The 22,731-nt window shown below is 34.0% G+C and overlaps 1 protein-coding gene across 15 annotated transcripts in view; it reads right to left on the bottom strand.

Moving 5' to 3' along the window:
* RIMS2 (regulating synaptic membrane exocytosis 2) overlaps window positions 1-22,731 on the bottom strand; it is a 757,916-nt gene that overhangs the window by 676,598 nt on the left and 58,587 nt on the right. Inside the window, exon 3 of one of the 15 annotated variants that reach the window (XM_077167433.1) lies at window positions 3,231-3,336. The exons of the other annotated variants lie outside the window; for them this stretch is intronic. The gene's annotated coding sequence lies outside the window, so the exon portion shown is untranslated. The remainder of the gene's footprint in view (window positions 1-3,230; window positions 3,337-22,731) is intronic. 15 annotated transcript variants of the gene reach the window in all.

The raw sequence follows: 22,731 nt of genomic DNA, 5'->3' as shown, positions 1-22,731 counted from the left end.
GAAAGTTGCTGGAAGGCAGCTTTGTGAAAGCGTATCTGGACTATTCTGTCCCTAACCAGTGTATTAATGCTGTAGTTCCTATGTTAGATATAAATCTTAACGTGAAACGATGAACTTCTGTACACGCATATGTCTTTAGCCCATATGTACAGACTCAAGTCTCAGATGAGATATCAAATAGGATCCAGCCAGAGCAGGGTCCTCAATATGATATAAGGTCTCTCTACAGATGTGGCTAGAAATCTAAAGATGGAACTCTGTCACACAACAGCCTCTTTATCTCTCCTTCCCTATCCTGCTCTCCATTTATATATAACTAAATGATAATCATGACTAATACCAAAAATGTTAACTTACTGACAGGATAGTTGGAGTAACTATTTCCCAAGTGACTCCTTAAAAGGAGACAATATTCATTCAAAGGTATGGGATTTGATATGTTTATTAAAAAACCAGTTAATTTTCCCCTATAACCATATTTTTAAAAACATACTTAAGATGAGAGTTAAAGGGAAAGATTGTTTGACTTGAATGCATGGGTTATAAAAGTATGTACTTTCCTTAAGTGGGATAATCAGGACTAGAGACACACAACAGACTTAGACATTTGCAGGACAACAGTATGGCCTGTGATTTGAGGCCATAAAAAACAAGAGGCCAGAAAAAAACGTTTACCTATGTGAAAATCATAAGTAATCCAGTCATTTAGGAGCTAACTCATTTTTATGGTTGCCAAGAAGCTAATATTCATTATTTATTAACTCAAGATATAGTAGGAGCATACTTTTCGTTTTGCTTCTATTGTATTGCTGTTATTGCTAATGTAAGAAAGGAAATTTTTTTTGAAAAAAGAAATGTCACTCAATGGATCAGAACTGGTCATTTGTAGGTTTCTCTGGACTTCCACCATACTCATAATAGATTAATAATTTTAACTGCTACAAAAGCAATAAATCAGATGTCAAGGCATAGTAATTTGACTACATTCAAAAATGTTGAAGTACTTATCTCTAAGTAAAAGTAGTATCTATGATTTTTCTTTTCTTTTTATATTCCTGAATTTTCTAAACTAATACAATGAGTACATGTTACATATTTTAAAATGTACAATAACTGGAATTCCTATTACTTTTATCTTTTTTGTGTGGGGAGGGGGCATGGTCCAGCAATCAAACCTGGGTCTCCTATATGTAAGGCAAGGATTCTACCACTGAACCACCCGTGCACCCAGGAATTCCTATTACTTTTAATCTATCCAGATCAAAAGCATCTAAAATAAAAAGTGTTTGAGGCCTTTATAAAGCACATTGTTATTAAATGTGAACAATTGAGGGTTCATGGGAGGTTCAGTGGTAGGAATTATCACCTTGCATGCGGGAGACCGAGATTCAATTCCCAGACCACGCATCACAAAAAAAAAAGAAAAAAAATTTTGTATTTATATCTATATAAATAAAATTTAAGATAAGTAAATTTCAGATTCTTGATCACAAAGAAGAAAAAGTGCAGGAAGCTGTACTCTCTTAGATTAAGATAGTATAAAAAGCTCATGACCAATTATTTGGAACAGCTGCAACTGAGTCACTGAGCTAAATTTTAAAACCAACTTAAACTTTGTCAAACAAATTCCAAAACAAACTTAAGAATTTAAAGATACAATAGCAATTTTTTTTGCGGCTTATTTCCATTGGTTTGGGGCTTGCAATTTCTTTTCTTTGTTTCTTTGTTTGCAATACTAGTCAAATTGCCAACCAATTCCTAGTTAACATAAAGAACATATTTATATCTATTAACAGAACCTCAAAAGAACGCAAACATGATAGCTGGTATTTTTCATTAAGGAATTTGATAAAGTAAATCTTTAAATAATCTTATCCTTGAAATTTAAAAACATGCTAAATTTCGAATGATTGTATAATATGTTTACCTTGTGTTTTGTAACAATCTCTGACTCACAAGACATTGACATCAGCCTAATTATTTTATAAGTAAAACACATGAATTATTATTGAGTTTCCTTTCCATGTCAGTGAGTAAATATAATCAAAGGTTTGGTATGCGTATTCAGCAACATTCAAAAATTTATGTCAATGTTGTTTTCAGAGTGTATTGCCTCTGAAGATTTTTATATAAAGGGCACATGTTTATCAGTTTCTAATATTTTAGTTATAAACACACTTGATAGACACCGTTAAAGTGAAATCTAAACTTGTCTTCTCGTCCTTTAATATAACAATAATTCTAACAAAAACCTATGTGGAGAGACAGTTCTCCATGGGTCCTCTCATGTTTCTGCATGTCTTGTGAAACTTCTTGCACTGATCTCTTTACTCAGGACTATCCTTTCAAGAAGGTTTGTATAGTAAATAAACTTGGAAGTAAAGGTTACTCTCCAAAGCCAAGGGCAGCTCTGTTTACAAAGATAAAAGATAAAGAAAATGACTCCTTCTAAAGCAAAGGGCAAGCATACTTACTGCATGTTATCAAAGATTCGAGGTCCCTAATCTCAGAGTTCCTCTCCTGTAACTCAACCCACAGCACATTCAGGTATAATTTGGCCATCATCACATCACCCTCTGGGAATTGGGGCTAAGGGAACTGGCATAAATGATGGCATTCTGCCTATTCCTATAGCTATGACTCAAAATCGCATGTCTTCTACCAGCATTCATGAAACTGTGTCAGGCTAACTTGTTAACTTACAAGTTGGGTAAAATCTCAGACCCTTCATGGTTCTTGACAATCTAGTGATTTGACCTAATTCAATAAATCTTTGTTGAAAACATTCTCGGTGCATAGCATTATACTAGGATCTGCAGTTTTAACTTAGCATAAGACTTGAATTCCTGACCCTCAAGAACTTGATAGTATCAGTAGGAAAATAACACATTCTACAAGAAAGCCACTTCAAATACTTTTTTCCTTTTTTTTTTTTTGCATGGGCAGGCTCTGGGACTCGAACCCAGGTCTCTGGCATGGAAGGCTAGAATTCTGCCCCTTGGCCACCATTGCACTGCCCCAAATACCATTTTTAAAACTTTAGAGTCGCAGAAATGCAACATGCTTCAGTGCTTTCAGTATTTTTTCTATTATACCAGAAACTATTTTGTTATGCTTGATTTATGCGCACTTTCAAAACACTTTCCTGTTAGGCTGAATTATTATAACTAAAAGTGTTGAAAAAAAACTGAACATATATAAATCAGAAGTTTGTGGCAGTCGTCACTTACTGAAAAAGCACAGATGTAGAATGTAAACTCAATGGGGGAAGGAATTATCAATAGGTTTATTCGATGGTTTCGTTTATTGCTGTGTCCTAAATTCCTAGCAGAGTACCTGGAATACAGTAGAAAATAAATATTTATAAAATAATATGTAAGTAATATTGTGTTGAGATATCATATCTAACATCAATATACAACTATATTTACCTGTTTGCTTTGCCTAAAGATGGGAAACAATACAGAAGAATCAGAAGATACATACATGAATGTTTTTCCTAACCCAGAAAGGCAAATTAGGCTATAAAATTCTCAGGGATAAATAGCCTACTCAGAGTAAACGACTATTTGATACTGGTAGTAAGAAAGGTTTTGAAAGAGAATTGACATCACACTAACTAGCAATCGCGTTAAGTTAAAGTAGTTCTGTCCTAGCCAGGGAACAGAAATGAGATTATATTAAGTAGTATTGCTAATCATTAAGTGATAGCAATATGGGTGAAAAGAATAGAGAAAAGAGCTATCAATTCTTGATTTAAGCATTGTGTTGGCTACTTCACATGCATTATTTCCTTTAAGGCTCACCAATTCTTTAAGGTAATCTTTTCCCATTATTCAGATGATTTCTATTTTGATTTGTATATCCTGTTCCACTGATCCAAACTGCATTTGAGAAGACTATCTCCAATTTTCATACAAATTATATTCCAAAATTATCTTTCTTAAGTAGGCTGTTTATAACCCAGAATACATTTTCCCACTGAAATATTCCCCAGGCTGACCCACAATAGCAAAAAATAGCTGATATTCCATCACACTGCAATGAATCAAAACATAGAAAACCTTGTTAAAGACATCACATTATTTGTTAGGTAAGCTTGGAACCTAATCTTTATCAATGTTATTTTTTCCTAAGGAAATGTACATCTGGTGTATTAAGAAGACAGAAATATTTAGTTTTCTGAGGAATCACCAAACTGACTTCTACAGCAGCTGCACCATTATACATTCTCACCAGCAGTGAATAAGTACTCCAATTTCTCCACATCCTCTCCAACATTTATAGTTTTGTTTGTTTAATAGTTGCGACTCTTATAGGTGTAAAGTAATATATCTTAATTTGCATCTCCCTTATACCAATGAAGATGAGCAGCTCTTCATGTGCTTTTTTTTCTTCTAATTTCCCTTTGCTTTTATTTTTTTTATTAATTAAAGAAAAAAGAAATTAACACAACATTTAGACATCATTCCATTCTACATATGCAATCAGTAATTCTTAACATCATCACATAGATGCATGATCATCATTTCTTAGTACATTTGCATCGATTTAGGAAAAGAACTAGCAAAACAACAGAAAAAGATATAGAATGTTAATATAGAGAAAAAATTAAAATAATAATAATAGTAAAAAAAAAGATACAAACAAACAGACAAACAAAAAAAAAAACCTATAGCTCAGATGCAGCTTCATTCAGTGTTTTAACATGATTACTTTACAATTAGGTATTATTGTGCTGTCCATTTTTGAGTTTTTGTATCTAGTCCTGTTGCACAGTCTGTATCCCTTCAGCTCCGATTACCCATTATCTTACCCTGTTTCTAAGTCCTGTTGGTCTCTGTTACCAATGACATATTCCAAGTTTATTCTCGAATGTCGGTTCACATCAGTGGGACCATACAGTATTTGTCCTTTAGTTTTTGGCTAGACTCACTCAGCATAATGTTCTCTAGGTCCATTCATGTTATTACATGCTTCATAAGTTTATTCTGTCTTAAAGCTGCATAATATTCCATCATATGTATATACCACAGTTTGTTTAGCCATTCTTCTGTTGATGGACATTTTGGCTGCTTCCATCTCTTTGCAATTGTAAATAACGCTGCTATAAACATTGGTGTGCAAATGTCCGTTTGTGTCTTTGCCCTTAAGTCCTTTGAGTAGATACCTAGCAATGGTATTGCTGGGTCGTATGGCAATTCTATATTCAGTTTTTTGAGGAACCGCCAAACTGCCTTCCACAGTGGTTGCACCATTTGACATTCCCACCAACAGTGGATAAGTGTGCCTCTTTCTCCGCATCCTCTCCAGCACTTGTCATTTTCTGTTTTGTTGGCCATTCTGGTGGGTGTGAGATGATATCTCATTGTGGTTTTGATTTGCATTTCTCTAATGGCCAGGGACATTGAGCATCTCTGCATGTGCCTTTTGGCCATTTGTATTTCCTCTTCTGAGAGGTGTCTGTTCAAGTCTTTTTCCCATTTTGTAATTGGGTTGGCTGTCTTTTTGTTGTTGAGTTGGACAATCTCTTTATAAATTCTGGATACTAGACCTTTATCTGATATGTCGTTTCCAAATATTGTCTCCCATTGTGTAGGCTGTCTTTCTACTTTCTTGATGAAGTTCTTTGACGGACAATAGTGTTTAATTTTGAGGAGCTCCCATTTATTTATTTCTTTCTTCAGTGCTCTTGCTTTAGGTTTAAGGTCCATAAAACCGCCTCCAATTGTAAGTTTCATAAGATATCTCCCTATATTTTTCTCTAACTGTTTTATGGTCTTAGACCTAATGTTTAGATCTTTTATCCATTTTGAGTTAACTTTTGTATAGGGTGTGAGATACTGGTCTTCTTTCATTCTTTTGCATATGGATATCCAGTTCTCTAGGCACCTTTTCCTGTTGAAAATACTTCAAAAGATAGGAATACGAGGGAACTTCCTTAAAATGATAGAGGGAATATATGAAAAACCCACAGCTAATATCATCCTCAATGGGGAAAAATTGAAAACTTTCCCCCTAAGATCAGGAACAAGACAAGGATGTCCATTATCACCACTATTATTCAACATCGTGTTGGAGGTTCTAGCCAGAGCAATTAGACAAGAAAAGGAAATATAAGGCATCAAAATTGGAAAGGAAGAAGTAAAACTATCACTGTTTGCAGACGATATGATACTATACGTCGAAAACCCGGAAAAATCCACAACAAAACTACTAGAGCTAATAAATGAGTACAGCAAAGTAGCAGGTTACAAGATCAACATTCAAAAATCTGTAGCATTTCTATACACTAGTAATGAACAAGCTGACGGGGAAATCAAGAAACTAATCCCATTTACAATTGCAACTAAAAGAATAAAATACCTAGGAATAAATTTAACTAAAGAGACAAAAAACCTATACAAAGAAAACTACAAAAAAACTGTTAAAAGAAATCACAGAAGACCTAAATAGATGGAAGGGCATACCGTGTTCATGGATTGGAAGACTAAATATAGTTAAGATACCAATCCTACCTAAATTGATTTACAGATTCAATGCAATACCAATCAAAATCCCAACAACTTATTTTTCAGAAATAGAAAAACCAATAAGCAAACTTATCTGGAAGGGCAGGGTGCCCCGAATTGCTAAAAGTATCTTGAGGGAAAAAACGAAGCTGGAGGTCTCACGCTGCTGGACTTTAAGGCATATTATGAAGCCACAGTGGTCAAAACAGCATGGTATTGGCATAAAGATAGATATATCGACCAACGGAATCGAATAGAGTGCTCAGATATAGACCCTCTCATCTATGGACATTTGATCTTTGATAAGGCAGTCAAGCCAACTCACCTGGGACAGAACAGTCTCTTCATGTGCTTTTTAACCATCTATATTTGCTTTTCAGAAAAGTGTCTATTCATATCTTCTGCCCATTTTATAATTGGGTTGCTTGCTCTTTTGCTGTTGAACTGTATAATTTCTTTATGTACACAGGATATCAAGCCTTTATCCAATATGTGGTTTCCAAATATTTTCTCTTGTCGAGTTGGCTACCTCTTCACCTTTTTAACAAAGTCCTTTGAAGCAGAGAAGCTCTTGAGTGCAAGGAGTTCCCATTTGTCTATTTTTTCTTTCCTGCTTGGGATTCAGGTGTAAAATTTAAGAAGCTTCTCCTATTACTAGATCTTGAAGATGCTTCCCTACATTTTCTTCTAGAAGTTTTATGGTACTGGCTCTTACATTTAGGTCTTTAATCCATTTTAAATTAATTTTTGTGTAGGGTGTAAAGTAGGGGTCCTCTTTCATTCTTTTGCCTATTGAAATCCAGTTCTCCCATGCCCATTTATTGAAAAGACTATTCTGTCCCAGTTCAGTGGCTTGTGGGGCTTTATCAAAGATCAAATGTCCATCAATTTGGTGGTCAATCTCTGCACTTTTGATTCTATTCCATTGTTCTATCCTTCTGCCTTTGTGCTAGTACCATGCTATTTTGACCACTCTAGCTTTAAAGTAAGGTTTAAAGTCAGGAAGTAATAGTCCTCCCACTTTGTTCTTCTTTTTTAGGATATCTTTAGCTACTTGGGGGTCTCTTTCCCTTCCATATAAATTTGGTAACCAGCTCTTCCAGGTCTTCAAATTAGGTTGCCAGGATTTTGATTGACATTGCATTGACTCTGTAGATCAGTTTGGGTATAATTGACATCTTGATAACATTCAATCTTCCTATCCAAGAGCATGGAACGTCTTTCCATCTATTTAGGAAATTTTTTATTTCCTTTAGCAATTTTTTGTAATTTTCTGTGACATCCCTGGTTAGGCTTATTCCTAGATATCTGATTCTTCTGGTCACTGTTTTGAATGGAATTTTTTCCTTAGTTATCACCTCAGATAGGTCATTGCTTGTGTATAGAAACATTACTGAATTTTGTACGTTAATCTTGTATCCTGCCACTTTGCTGAATTGCTGAATTTGTTTATTAGCTCAAGTAGCTTTGCTGTGGAATTCTCAGGATTTTCTACATATAGGATCATGTCATCTGCAAATAATAAAAGTTTCACTTCTTCCTTTTCTATTTGAATGTCTTTTATTTCTTTCTCCTGTCTAATGACTGACTCCAGCTAGAATTTCTAATGCCATGGTAGATAATAGTGGTGACAATGGGCATCCTTGTGTCATTTCCAATCTAAGGGGAAATGTTTTCAATTTCTCACCATTAAGTATAATGCCGGTTATGGGTTTTTCATATATGCTCTTTATGATATTGAGAAAATTTCCTTTGATTCCTAACTTTTGAAGTGTTTTCATGAGGAAAGGATGCTGGATTTTGTTGAATGCTTTTTCAGCATCAATCAAAATGATCATGTGATTTTTCCCTTTCAATTTGTTAATGTGCTTAACAAATTTCCTTATGCTAAATCACGCTTGCATTTCTGGTATGAATCCCACTGGTCATGATGTATACTCCTTTTAATGTACCATTGGATTCAATTTGCTAGGATATTCTTAAGAATTTTGCATCTGTGTTCATTAGGGAGATTGAGCTGTAGTTTTCCTTCCTTATATCATCTTTATGTGATTTTGGAAGTAGAGTGATGCTAGTTTCATAAAATCAGTTAGGTAGCATTCCTTTTACCTCAATTTTAGGAAGAGTTTGAACAGGAGTGGCATCAGTTCTTTTTGGAATGTTTAATAAAATTCTCCTGTGAAACCGTCTGGTCCTGGGCTTTTCTTTGTGGGAAGATTTTAAATGACCAATTGTATTTCTTTACTTGTAATTGGTTTGTTGAGCTCTTCTATTTCTTCGTAAGTCTGTATAGATAACTCATGTGTTTCTAGGAATTTATCCATTTCATCTAAGTTGTCTAGCTTGTTGGAAATAGTTACTCATAATAGTCTCTTATGATTTTTTAATTTCTTCATGATCTGTGGTAATGGCCCCCTCTCATTTCTGATTCTGTTTATTTGCATCCTTTCTTTTTTTATTTGTTGGTCTAGTTAGGGGTCCACCAATTTTACTGATTTTTCTCAAAGAACCAACTTTTAGTTTTGTTGATTTTTTTCTCATTCTCCAGTTTATTTTTATCTGTGTTAATCTTTATTATTTCTCTTCTTTTATTTGCTTTGGTATTAGTTTGCTGTTCTTTCTCTGAATTCTCCAGGTGAGAGGTTAAATCCTCAAGTTTTGCTCATTCTTGTGTTTTAATACAGGCATTTAGGGCAATGAATTTCCCTCTTAGCACTGCCTGTAAGTTGCGATATGTTGTATTCTTTTTATTATTTGTCTCCAGATATTTACCAATTTCTCTAGCAATTTCTTCCTTGACCCACTGATTATTTAAGAGTGTGTTGCAATACCAATACTCAGTATATACCCAGAAGAGCTGGGGGCAGTGACATGAACAGACATTTTCGCACCCATGTTCAGAGTGGCACTATTCACAATTGCCAAGAGATGGAAACAATCCACGTGTCCATCGACATATGAGTAGATAAACAAAAATATGGTATATACATACAATGGAATATTATGTAGCAGTAAGAAGAAATGATGTCCTGAAACACATGACAACATGGATAAAACTTGAGGACATAAAGCTGTGAAATAAGTCAGATACAAAAGAACAGATACTGTATGATTTTGTTATTATGACTGTGGTAAAAGTAATCTCAGAGGATATCTTGTGGAATATAGAAGACCGAGAGATACACAGAAGCTAGAGATGAAGGAGGCTACCCAAAGATGTTAAATCTAAATGCAAGGGAACAGGTATGAGTGAGGATAATTAATGGGTTTATAAGTAACATTGCCATGTTGAAGGTGAACAGGACTGAAAGGGGATGTATAGTACCAAGTATCCAATGATTAAATTTATGATTATAAATAAGTTCTCACATGAACTATTACAATGGTTCAATGGTGGACAAGGAGTCAATGGCAGAGGGATATATGCAATCTATGCCCAATAGTTAACAGGCAGTTAGATAGTGCTAATAGTTATAGTTTGCTAAACCCCAATCAACATCTCTCCTGTTATCTCTTGAGACCACTTGAGGCTCAAACTGAGACTCTATAAAGGTTTTATGCACTAGGTTTGCCTTCCTAGAACATATAATTCCCAGAGGGTTCCTAGGTTATATAAATTATGAAACCCAGAGGGCCCATACCCTCCAGGATTATCAACTAATTGCATCCCCCTGTCCTTCAGTGTGGACACGCCTTTTCAACATGAAAGACTTGGAACATGCACTCCCCAAGGATCCTTACAGTGTGGGAGAGGGATTAAAGGGAAAGGAGGAGGTATAAGAGAGAAAATGGGATTTAACAAATGAGTATGGCTATGAATCACTATATTGATATTCCTTCTAGTCTCCAGTTTTTTGGAGGAGCTAGAAGGAAAAATCTGAGATGATGGAGTGGTAGCCTATGACAAATTCTGGGACATGTTCTGTAACTGCTTGTTGAAGAGTACTTTGAAAATTATAGCTTTTTTCTTTCTTTGCTTTGTATATATATTATATTTTACTTGACGTTTTGAGTACATTCACAGTTTTGACAGCTAATCAAAGGGTATTTAAGTTAGTGTTTATTATTTAGAATTTAAGAAGCCCTGATACGTGAATTTGCGGATTTTTTTCTTGTTGCTTTACTTTTAAATTGGTTTATGAAACTTATTGTGCAAATACAGGTTTTACAATGATTATTTGGATATTTTATTTAAATATGCCTTTGGATAAGCTAACTAATATATCCATTTTTGGTGAGTCTAAGTGTATTTTTTTTCTTAAATAAAAATATTTTTGAAGAAAAGACAAATATTGAGAACATGTTCAACTTCTGGTTGTGTTTTGTCAACAATATAAAGGAAATATGGTGACTTGGAAATTATTTTTGTTCTAAGTTGTATATGTAACTTGAACCAGACACAGCATAGATTGGCCTAGCTAATGTTCCTATGATGAGGCAGATATAAATTCAAAAGACCTCTATCAAGTCCTGGCTCAACCATTAAGACTTTGAATGTCACCTAACTTACATCCGGATTCCTCATCTATAACATAATAATATTATTTTCCTTGCTTTATGGGACTATTAGGAAGAAAAAAATGGATACTTCATAAAAGTACTTTGTAAACTGTAAATCAGAGTGAGGTTAAGTTACATTTGAATAGGTTTTTTAATGTAATTTTATTAAGATATATTCACATATATATTTATTCAAAGTGTTTAATCAATGGTTCACAGTATCCTCATATAGTTGTACATTCATCACTACAATCATTTTTTTAATATTTTCATTGCTCCAAGAAAAATTTTAAAAAGAATAAAAAAATTAAAATGAACACACAGAATACCCTGTATCCCTTTCCCCTTCTATTATTTATTTATTTTTTGTCTTTATTTCTTACTCATCTGTCCATACACTAAATAAAGGGAGTGTTAGTCACAAGGTTTTCATGATTGCGTGGTCACACAGTAAAAGCTAGAGTTATACAATTGTCTTCAAGAATCAAGGCTACTGGATTACAGTTCAACAGTTATTAGAATTTTAATTTTAATTTTAACTTAAATGCCAGTCAGAAATGTTTAGAGTTTTTTCCTTAATGAATGAGAAGCCATTGCACATATTTTAGAAGGAAAATAATGTCATTTTAAAAATGTCATTTTTTTAAAAGTCCTTTTAAGGAAAATTAGCCAGGATACAATGTGCAAAAAAATTAAAAACTGAGTACAAGAAAATCTGTTAGAAGATAATTGCAATAATCCTAGAAAGATATAATAAGGTTATTAATTAGAATAGTTAACAAAGGGGACAAAGGGGAGGCAATATTACAAAGGAAGAAGCCACAGGACTTTTAACTAACTAAATATAAGGACTAAAGAAGAAGAATTAGTGAAAAAGCCTTGAGACCATGGCTTCAAACCCTGATGAACAGTAGAATAGTAATGCTATTAATTCAAAGAGGTGAAGAGAGCATATTTTTGGAAGATCGATTTTACTTCAGTTTTGAACACTGACTTTAAGAAAACTGACAAACCCAAGTGGAAATAGCCAACAAGCAAGAAGCATGGCTAATATGATAAGATTCAATGGAGCATACATATTACACTTAATACGTTTAGTAGCAACATTCAGAGGCCTTAGTGTCCCTAACAAGTGAGTCTAAATCTAGCCATGTCATACAGATACATCACATTTTAAAGACCTTGAAAGAGATTTCACATCAATTATTACATCAGGAAACTCTTTGAATGCTTACCCTAAATCTTTCATACTACAATAAGCCTAATTCTGTATTGTCTCTATAAAACAGTAAATCAAATATCTATACAGGGTGGCACAGGATAAATTAGGTTATTTGTGTATTGCTAAACTTCTTCCATCCCCACAATGTGAGAGAAAAATGTGCCACAGGAGACTAACCTGTGCATTGCACCATAGGTTGAAAAATTAAAAGAAAAAAGATTAATGGCAAAGATTATAATCATCAGCAATAGGGGACTGTGTACTACTACTAAGTACTACTACCACTACTAATAGGAATTATAATTTCCATTACTAACTGACAGCTTACCATGTCATGCCTGGTAAGTACTACCCTATGAGGTAAGTATCCCCATTTTATATGAGGAAGCTGAGGCAAAAGAATTAAAATAGGGAGGGCCACGGTGGCTCAGGAGGCAGAGTTCTCACCTGCCATGCTGGAGACCTGGGTTCGGTTCCCAGTTCCTGCCCATGCAAAAAAAAAAAAAGGAATTAAAATAATCTGCTCAAGGTCAGATGCTTAAAAAACAGGTTTATAATCCAAGTTCTAGAACCTTAAGTCACTGCACCAGTAAAGCAAAGAAGCTGGAGAACTACTCTTTGGAAAAAACACCAGGATTTATCAACACCGTCATACCATCAACAAAAAAACAGTGGAAGTTTGGTGAGACATCTTTTGAACCATTCGAAGCTTTTACTTCCACAGACCAAATTTTCCTAATTCTGTCCATTCTTCTTCAAGGAGGCAACACAATCTCCTTCGGGGTATGTATAAGTACCTTGATTATAATATAATCAGTGTTTACTTCTCAGTCTCCTCTGTTAGACTGTGCATTGAGTCGTTACTATATGGCCCATGTTTTAATTGAGTCCTTACTATGTGGCCTGCATTTCTAAAAATTTAAATATATTTTCCCATTTAAACTTCACATACAAAAAATAGCCTTCCAGGTAAGTTTTATAAACTGATTTTTATGGAAATAAAAACTGAGACTAAGATTAAGTACCAAGTCCATGTCTGTCCATCTTTGTCTTGCCAGTACTTAGCAAAGATGTTACATAGTGGACTAAAATTATGATAAATAGATCACTGAGTTAATGAATCAATTACTAGTCTGTTTTTTATTTTACAGACAATTGACAATTTTTCAGCCTTCTGCTTTTGTTGATTTCTTGTTACACTTTTTAAGTTTTATAATAAAAAAATAGATATTATTCCAGTCAAAGTCTGACTGGTGTATATCTTGAGGTTGCTTCACAATTTCTAGGTTCTATTACTACACTGCTTTTCTTATTGACTTTTCTCAGATCTATGGCAATACATAAGCCTTCTCTACCATAAGGCACAACACAAAAATATCTAATTAAACTTTAAAATTATTTTATTAATCTCTCTTTAATCCTCAACCCACAAAGTTCCCTTGCGCATTTTTTTAATTAGACATAAAAATCATTCAGAAAAAATGAATTCCCATATATCCCTTTCCACTATTAATACTGTGCATTGTGTAACTTTCTTACAAATGGTGAAAAAATATTATTACAATTATACTATTAAGTATAGTACATAGTTTAAATTAGGGCTCACTGTTTGCATTGTACAGTCCTTTGGCTTTTTAGAAAAGTTTTATTCTGATAACATATGTACAACCTAAAATTTCCCCTTTTACAACATTTAGTATATAATCCAGTGCTGTTAATTACATTTGCAATGCTGTACTACCATCACCACCACCCATTACCAACATTTTCCATTACCCAAAACAGAAACTCTGTATAAATTATGTATCAGCTCGCCATTCCCTACCCATCCCAGCCCTAGTAACCTGTATTCTAGTTTACAACTTATGAATTTGCTTATTCTAATTATTTTATATCCATGAGACCATACAGTTTTTGTCCTTTTGCATCTCACTTATTTCCCTCAACAGGTTGGCTTCAAGATTCAGCCATGCTGTTGCAATATCAGAACCTCATTCCTTTTTAAAACTGAATAATATCCATTATATGCACATATCAAATTTTAGTTACCCATTCATCTATTGATAGACACTTAGCTTTGTTTCCACCTTTTTGCAGTTGTGAACACTGGTGTGCAAATGTCTGTTCGAGTCCCTGCTTTCAGTTCTTTTCAATATATTTCTAGAAATGGGATTGCCAGGGCATGTGCTAATTCTATACTTAACTTTCTGAAGAACTGCAAAACTATTTTAGAATGCAGCATTTTACAATCTCACCAACAATGAACAAGTGTTCCTATTTCTCCACATCCTCTCCAACACATATTTTCTTGGTTGGGGGTGTAATATTAACCATTCTAGCAGATGTCTTTTTAGTTTAATGATGAAATCCTTTAATGGACAAACATTTTTAAGATTTTCCATTGTCATTCATGCTTTGGGTGCAAAGTCTAAGAAACTATTGCCTAACAAAAATTCCTGAAGATGTTTCTCTATCTTCTGCAACTTTTATAGTTTTACTCTTATATTTAGGTATTTGAATGATTTTGAGAAAATTTTTGTATATGGAGTGAGGTAGGAGTCCACTTTTGTTTTTGAATTTGGATATCCACTTTTCCTTACATTTCTTGAAGAGACTATTCTTTCCCCACTGAATAAGCATGGCATCCTTGTCATAAATCAATGAGTTAAAAATGTTTTTAAAAAATAAACAAAGGGCAGTGCAACAGTGTCTCAGTGGCAGAATTCTCACCTACCATGCCAGAACCAGGGTTCGATTCCTGCTGCCTGTCCATGCAAAAAAAAAAAAACTGAAAACTGCAGGTGATAGAGAAGCAGGTATACTATACCTATGCATTGAAAGAGGTCTACGCAGGGCAGCAGCTCTGGAGAGCAATGTGGCTGCTTCTCAGGGAGCTAAATATAAAATTGCCATATGATCCGTCAATCCCATTACTAGGTATATACTTGGAAGAACCAAAAGCAGGGACATGAGTAGACATTTTCACACCAATGTTTATGGCAGCCTTATTCACAATCACCAAAGGATAGAGGAGGTAAAAGAATCCATCAACAGAAGAGTGGAAGGACTAAAGAGTGGTGTATAAATACAATGGAACATTGTGTAGCTGTGGGAAGGAATGAAATCTTGATGCATGCAATGACATGAATAAACTTTAAGGTCATTATGTTGAGCAAAATAAACCAGAAACAAAAGGAAAAAAACAATTAGGTTCAATTCTAAACTCTCAATTCAATTCCATTGATCTCTATATCTGTCCTTATGACACTACCATGCTCTTTTGATTACTGCAGGTTGGTAAAAAAGTTTTAAAACCTTTACTAATCTGTTTTGTTTTACAGACAATTGACAATTTTTCAGGCTTTCTTTTTGTCAATTTCTTGTTATACTTTTTAAGCTTTATAATAAAAAAAATAGATATTATTCCAGTCAAAGTCTGACTGGTATATATCTTGAGATTCCTTCACAATTTCTACACACTCTGTTAATACTCTAACTTCTTTTCAAGATGATTTTGACTATTCAGATCATTCATTACATTTCTACCTAAATGTAATGATTGGCTTTCCATTTTTGCAAAAATAGTTGCTGGAATTTTGACTGGGATTGTGCTGAATCTGTAAATTGCTTTAGGTAGAACTGACATTTTAACAATATTTAGTTTTGCAACCCATGAACATGGAATGTCCTTCCATTTATTTAGGTCCTTTTTGATTTCTTTTAGCAATGTCTTGTAATTTTCTGGCTACAAATCCTTTACTTCCTCTTGTTAAACTTATTCCTAGGTATTTTATTCTTCTACTTGCTATTTTAAGTGGAATCTGTTGTTGATTTCTTCTTACAATTGGTCATTGCTAGGGTCTAGAAACTGATTTTTGCTTGTTAATCTTTATGGTAGGTAGGTCCAGGTGTCAACTTGGCCAGGTAATGATGCCGGATTGTTCTATTTCTATGGACTTTTAAATATTCAGTATGTGAAATTTATCTATGGCTGACTACATTTGGGGTTGGCTAAGGGAAGTAACTTCCACAATGAGTGAGGTATAATTTAATTAGCTGGAGGCTTAAAAGAGAGGGGACAGAAGAGAGCTCAGCATACCTCATCTCAGCACTCACAGCTCAGCCCAGACATTTGGAGATGCAGAAAGTGACAGAGACACTTAGATGAAAGCTAGCTGACTTTCCTCTGAAGAACTATAAATTTTTAACTAAATAAAATTTTCATGTATGTCATTTATCATATTGTGGAAGTTTCCTTCTATTTGTGGTTTTCTAAATGTTTTTATGAAGATGGGATGCTGAAAGATGCCAAACCTACTTATGATTATGCCTAAGAGTCACCCCCAGAGAACCTCTTTGTTGCCTCTCTCTCTAAGCCAGCTCCACAGGTGAGCTCACTGCCCCCAGGGATATAAATCTCCTTAGCAATGTGGGACACGACTCCCTCATATACACCTAGCCCTGGCATCATGAGATTGAGAAAGTCTTCTTGACCAAAAGGGAGAAGAGAAATGAAACACAAAGTTTCAGTAATGGAGAGATTTCAAATAGAGTCAAGAGATCATTCTGGAGGTTATTCTTATGTAGTATATAGATATCTCTTTTCAATTTTTGGTGTATTCAAGTAGGTACAGGGAAATGCTTGAAACTGTTGAGCTATAACCCAATAACCTTGATTTTTTAAGATGACTGTATAACTATATAGCTTTTAAGGTGTGACTGTGTGATTGTGAAAACCATGTGACTGACAATGCCTTTATCTGGTGTATGGAAAGGCGAGTAAGAAAATGAAGACAAAAAAATAGATAAATAATAGGGGGAGGCGGAGGAGATGGGATGTTTTGGATATTCTTTTTTACTTTTATTTTTATTCTTTTATTTTTCAGAGTAATGAAAATGTTCAAAAATCTATTGTGGTGATGAATGCACAATTATATGATGACACTGTGAACCATGGATTGTACACTTTGGATAATTATATGGTATGTGGATTTATAATATATATATATATATCAATAAAACTGCATTTAAAAATAAACTAAAATTTAAAAAGAAGAATCAGAAAGAAAAAATTATTGATGTATTGGTCACCTGGTCCCAAGTTCAAACTAAAACAGAATCCTTGGGATAGACAGGAGGTCTGGGATGATCATAATGAAAAAAAAGCAAAGACGGGGTGCTGAATCTTGTCAAATGCCTTTTCTGCAACAATTGAGAAGATCATGTGGGTTTTTTTCCCCTTCATGCTATTAACATGTTGTATTACATTAATTGATTTTCTTATGTTGAACCATCACTACAAACCTGGGATAAATCGCACTTGATCATGGTGTATACTTCTTTTAATGTGCTGTTAGATTCAGTTAGCTAGAATTTTGCTGGGGATATTTACAACTATATTCATAAGGGATATTAGTCTATAAGTTTCTTTTCTTGTGGTATCTTTGCCTAGCTTTCATATTAGGGAGATGTTGGCTTCATAGAATGAGATATGAAGTGCTCCCTTCTCTTCAGTTGTTTGGAAGTTTGAGCAGGGTTGGTGTTACTTCTTTGTGGAATGTTTGGTAAAATTCACCAATGAAGCCATCTGGTCCTGGGCTATTCTTTGTTGGGGGATATTTTATTAAAGATTCCTCTCTTTAGTTGTTATCAGTCTTTTGAGAGCTTCTATTTCTTTTTGAGTCAGTATAGGTAGTTTGTGTGTTCCTAGGAAATTGTCCATTTCATCTAGGTTATCTAATTTGTTGGCATAGACTGTGATGGTTATGTTCATGTCTCAATTTGGCCAGGTTATGATTTCCAGTTGTTTGGTCAAGTAAGCACTGGTGTGGCTGTTACTGTGAAATTATTTCGTGGATCTAAACCATCAGTACGTTGACTGCATCTATGACAATCAACTGAGGAGATTGCCTCCAACGGTGAGAGAAGTCTCATCCAATCAGTCACAGCTCTAAAAGAAGTGATGATTTTAGCAATCAGAAGGAAGAATTTCCACCTCTACTTCAGCCAGCCAGCTTCTCCTGGGGAATTCATGGAAAATTTTCATGGAATTTGAGCTTGCAGCCTGCCCTACAGAATTTGAACTTGTTGATTAACAATATGACTTTATGTATTTCATCATAGAAAGTGTCTTTTCACACAAGTAGGTACTGTTAAATTCTGTTTTCAATCCATGAACATATGACTTCGAGTGTATTCATCACTTAGAACACATTTAAAGAACTGCATTATATCAATCTCTTAATATTTGACTTTTCTCACATTATTACATTGCAGATTAAGGTTGGGTGGAAGCTCTTCAATTGCATAGTGACATGAATTTGAAATATGGAAATTTCCTTGCCACTTGCATCAAAGTCTGAAAAATGGTGTAGCAACCATAGTTTGAGCTTGGAAAATAAATCTACTGCAAATTTGTGTGGGAATGGAGAGCTTACTAATTGTTTTAACTTTTGACAACATGGGAAGTATATAAAACAGCTTGAAATAATTTAAATGTTAGTTGTCAGTGAAGTGACAAATTCCACATATAAGCACAATTTTGCCTTGTAATTTTAGGTTAAACAGAAACACTACCAATTCTGCAGCAAAAGCCAATTTCCAAAGCCTTTCAGTCTTCAATGATAGTGGTCAAGGGCAGAAAAAAATTTCAGAAAAAGTTCAATGTCAGCCCTGAGCTCAAAAAAAGCACAGTAAAACTCATATTGCTTAGCCATCAAACTTTTATGTCAGGATATTGTTTCTATTTCTGACAAAAAAAAAATTTCACAAAAGTAATGATGTGTAAGTCCACAAGAAATGAAGTTCACTGCTGACACTACTGATTCAATAGCACATGGTGATTCAGATACTTTCCACAAAGTACCTGCTGATAAATAACACACGAATAATCATAGGCTTTAAACATTTTATATTTGCACAAGCTTTGTAAATGTGTTTCATCAAGTCTTTTTCTACTCCTTATATACTTTTATAGCACATCTTAGCAAATTCTACTTCAGGTTTTACTGAATTCTGTTTTCTTAAACTCTTTTAAAACGTTCTTGCCTCTAGTTATTCCATAGACTATTCATGGAGACTAATTCTTCAGTTACTTCAATCTCAGCATTTTGATTCCTCAATAAACAACAACTCAGTAGCCTCAAAACCACGCCTTGTTTTTGAACTGATGTAGATGTTGTTTCCAGTGTCTTCAATTTGGTAAGCAACTGTTCCTACAAAATGGCTAACCATCTTAAACAAGCTTATTTTCTCTGGACACAATTTTTTAGCTGTTGCAATCAAATATCATTTATTTAACTCACCATGGTGAACAAATTTCCTTTCTTGGCTAACAAATGAGCCATACAGTCCCTTGGAGTAAATAACTTATTAAAGATCACACTAATAGATGTCAGAACAAATATTCCAAACCAGCATTGTCTGCTTCAAAACTTATGCTATTTTCCTGGATACAATAAAGCTAGCCAACATTAGAAAATATTCTGTCGTCCAAAGTATAATAAATTTTTCTCTTAGAGTTTCAAATAATTTTAATTGACACTAACTATTGATTCTAAATGTAGCTTTGTAGCAGATACAACTTTAAAATCATAACCATAGGACAGAGAAGCTTACAATAATTAGCAGAAATTGGACATGCACTGTTCAAACTCTTCTTAAAAGTTTTATATTTCAATAACATATTAAAAGTGAAAAAGAGCCATAGAGATCATCTAACCCAGTCCCTTAATTTTACAAATGAAGTTATGAAACATAGCAAAGACCACACAACTAAATGATAGAAAAGGTAGGCTTAGAACCCAGATGACCTGACTCTTAGCACAATGCTCATTTGTATTCTTCATTTGCCATCACATAATTTTCAGGAGGAAATTGTGTAAACGCTTCATTATTTTCTGTATACAAGTTTTCTATATAAAAAGTTGTCAATATATGAGTGAGTTTGGCTAGCCAGAAACAGCCCAGAATATCTCTTTTGTAGCACTATAATAATTGTGTGCTTATACTTGCCATTAGTGGTATCATTGCAAGCCTAAGTCAGTAGCATTCATTTATTCATTTAACCACTGATCAGTGAGTTCAAACTATGTGTTAAATGAGACAGAGCATATATCTTCAATAGCCTAGTGTCTAGTAGGGAAACAGACACATACAGATCATTTTAATGCAAGGTAATAGAATGACCAAAAAATGCACAGTCCTTTTTGAATAAAAATACTTTACTTTTATAAATAAATTAGCTCTTTTACAGGAATAGAACTTTAGAAGATTCCATCTGAACAATATGTTAAAGAATATAAGAAATAGCTCAGTAAACAAAGTTTCTGCTATAATGCACACTACATCTACATTTAAAAGATACTATGAACATATTTCCAGTAATGTTATTTTTTTTCCCAAATTTTCAAATATATTCTATGCTTGATTTGCTTTGGACTCTCTAACTGGTATATTTTGATGAACAGAAATTCTTTTCACTATAATACAACTCACCAATCATTTTCTTTATCATTCAGTTCTTTAGCTCCTATTTAAGAATTATTTTCCTTCCCCAAAGTCATAAAGATATTCTTCCAAATTATATTCTAGAGGTCTTAATATTTTACTTGCACATTTAGCTCTGGAATTGATACTTGGGTACAGTGTAGGGTAGGAGTAAATAATACTTTTTTTTCCACCACAATATCCAATTGACCCTTGGATATTGGAAATTTCAGTAAATTTTCCATTTACTGAAAAGACCATCTTTGTCCCACTACTATGCAGTATTTAGTCATAAATCCAAGTGTCCATATATTTGCAGTTTTGTTTCTGTATTCTTTATTCTACTCCATCAACTGATACGTACACCTTTGCACCATAACCTCAATGTCTTAGCTAGGGTAGAACAATAATAATTTTTAATATCTGGTAGACCAATTTCTTCAGCTTTGCTCTTCTTCTTCTTCTAAAAGTTTTTCTTGGCTTTCCACATAAATTTTAGAATTAGCCTATCAACTCTTTTATTATTTAGAAAACTGCTGGAATTTTCATTCAGATTGTACTGTATCTGTAGTTCAATTTGGGGAGAATTAACATTTCAATAACACTGAACCTTTTATCAATATGATATATCATTTAATTTATTTATTCTTCTTTAATTTATTTAAATAATCTTTCATAGCTTTTAGGGTAAAGGACTTGCCCATCTTTATTTAGATTTATTTACAGTTATTTGATACAAATTATATAATATTTTAAATTTATTTTTCCAATTTTGATGGTATATAGAAATATAATTGATTCCTACATATTAACTCAGTATCAAAAAACCTTGCTAAAATCGTTATTTATTCTAAAATATATCTATAGTTTCTTTTTAATTCACTATATACCAAATCATAACACCTGTGAATTATGGAGCCTTTTTTTTTACTTCCCAATCCCTATACCATGTGCTTCTTTGGCTTACCTACTATACTGGCTAGGACTCTTAGCCCAATATTTAAGAGAAGTGGTGAGAATAGACATCTTTTCCTCATTCCCTATCTCAAAGAAAAACATTTCAATACATTTCCATAAGTATGGTACCTGCTGTAGAGTTTTTGTAATACTATTAATCATATTAACAAGTTTCCCATCAATTCCTAATTCACTTTTATCATAATGGATACTAGATTCATGAATGACTTCTTCCGCATCTAATTGCATCATCACATAGTTGTGGTCTTTTTCTCTTTTATTCCATTAACATGTGAATTACGCTGATTGATATGCAAATATTAAGCCAACCTTATATTTCTAGAATATACACAATTTAGTCATGTATTATTTTTCTTATTTCTTGATGGATTTATGCTTTTTTTTAAGGATTCTTGCATCTTTATTCCTGAGTAAAATTTGGCCTATAATTTTCCTTTACTGAAATGTTAGCTTTTGCTCTCAAAGTTTTGCTGACCTGATAAAATGAACTATAAATTATTAACAACTTTTCTATTCTCTGAATTTAAGACAGGCATTATTTCTTTTTTATGCATTTGGTAAGCAATCTTGAAGTTTTCTTTGTTGGAAGGTTTTTAAATAACATATTCAATTTCATTTAAGAGCTACAGTAATCTTTCAGCCAAGATGGCGGCTTAGCGAAGTGTGGGATTTAGTTCGTCCTCCAGAGCAGCTAGTAAATAGCCAGGAACAGTTCAGAACAATTGCTGGGGCCACGTTAGTGACCGAATACACAGTGTACCCCAGTCTAGACCAGCTGGACCGGTTGTGAGTTCCCCAAGCTGCAGCAGGCAATGCCCCTGCCCCACAGGCTGCTTCCAGAGGGAAAAGGAAAGGGACTTTACTAGCAGCAGGGGCAGAGCAAAACAAAACTCCAATTGTGGAATTAATTAACAAATTCTGACTACTAAAACTAGGCCCCCAGCTCAGCTGAACCTGGAGAAAAGTAGATGTTGATGTTTTTTGCCCCAGTGCAGAGGGGGCAGGGCTGACAGAAAAAGAAAAAAGGAAAAA

This window comes from Tamandua tetradactyla, chromosome 6 (assembly GCF_023851605.1).
Source record: "Tamandua tetradactyla isolate mTamTet1 chromosome 6, mTamTet1.pri, whole genome shotgun sequence".
Classification (NCBI taxonomy): domain Eukaryota; kingdom Metazoa; phylum Chordata; class Mammalia; order Pilosa; family Myrmecophagidae; genus Tamandua; species Tamandua tetradactyla.
This window is presented reverse-complemented; position numbering and strand designations above follow the sequence as displayed.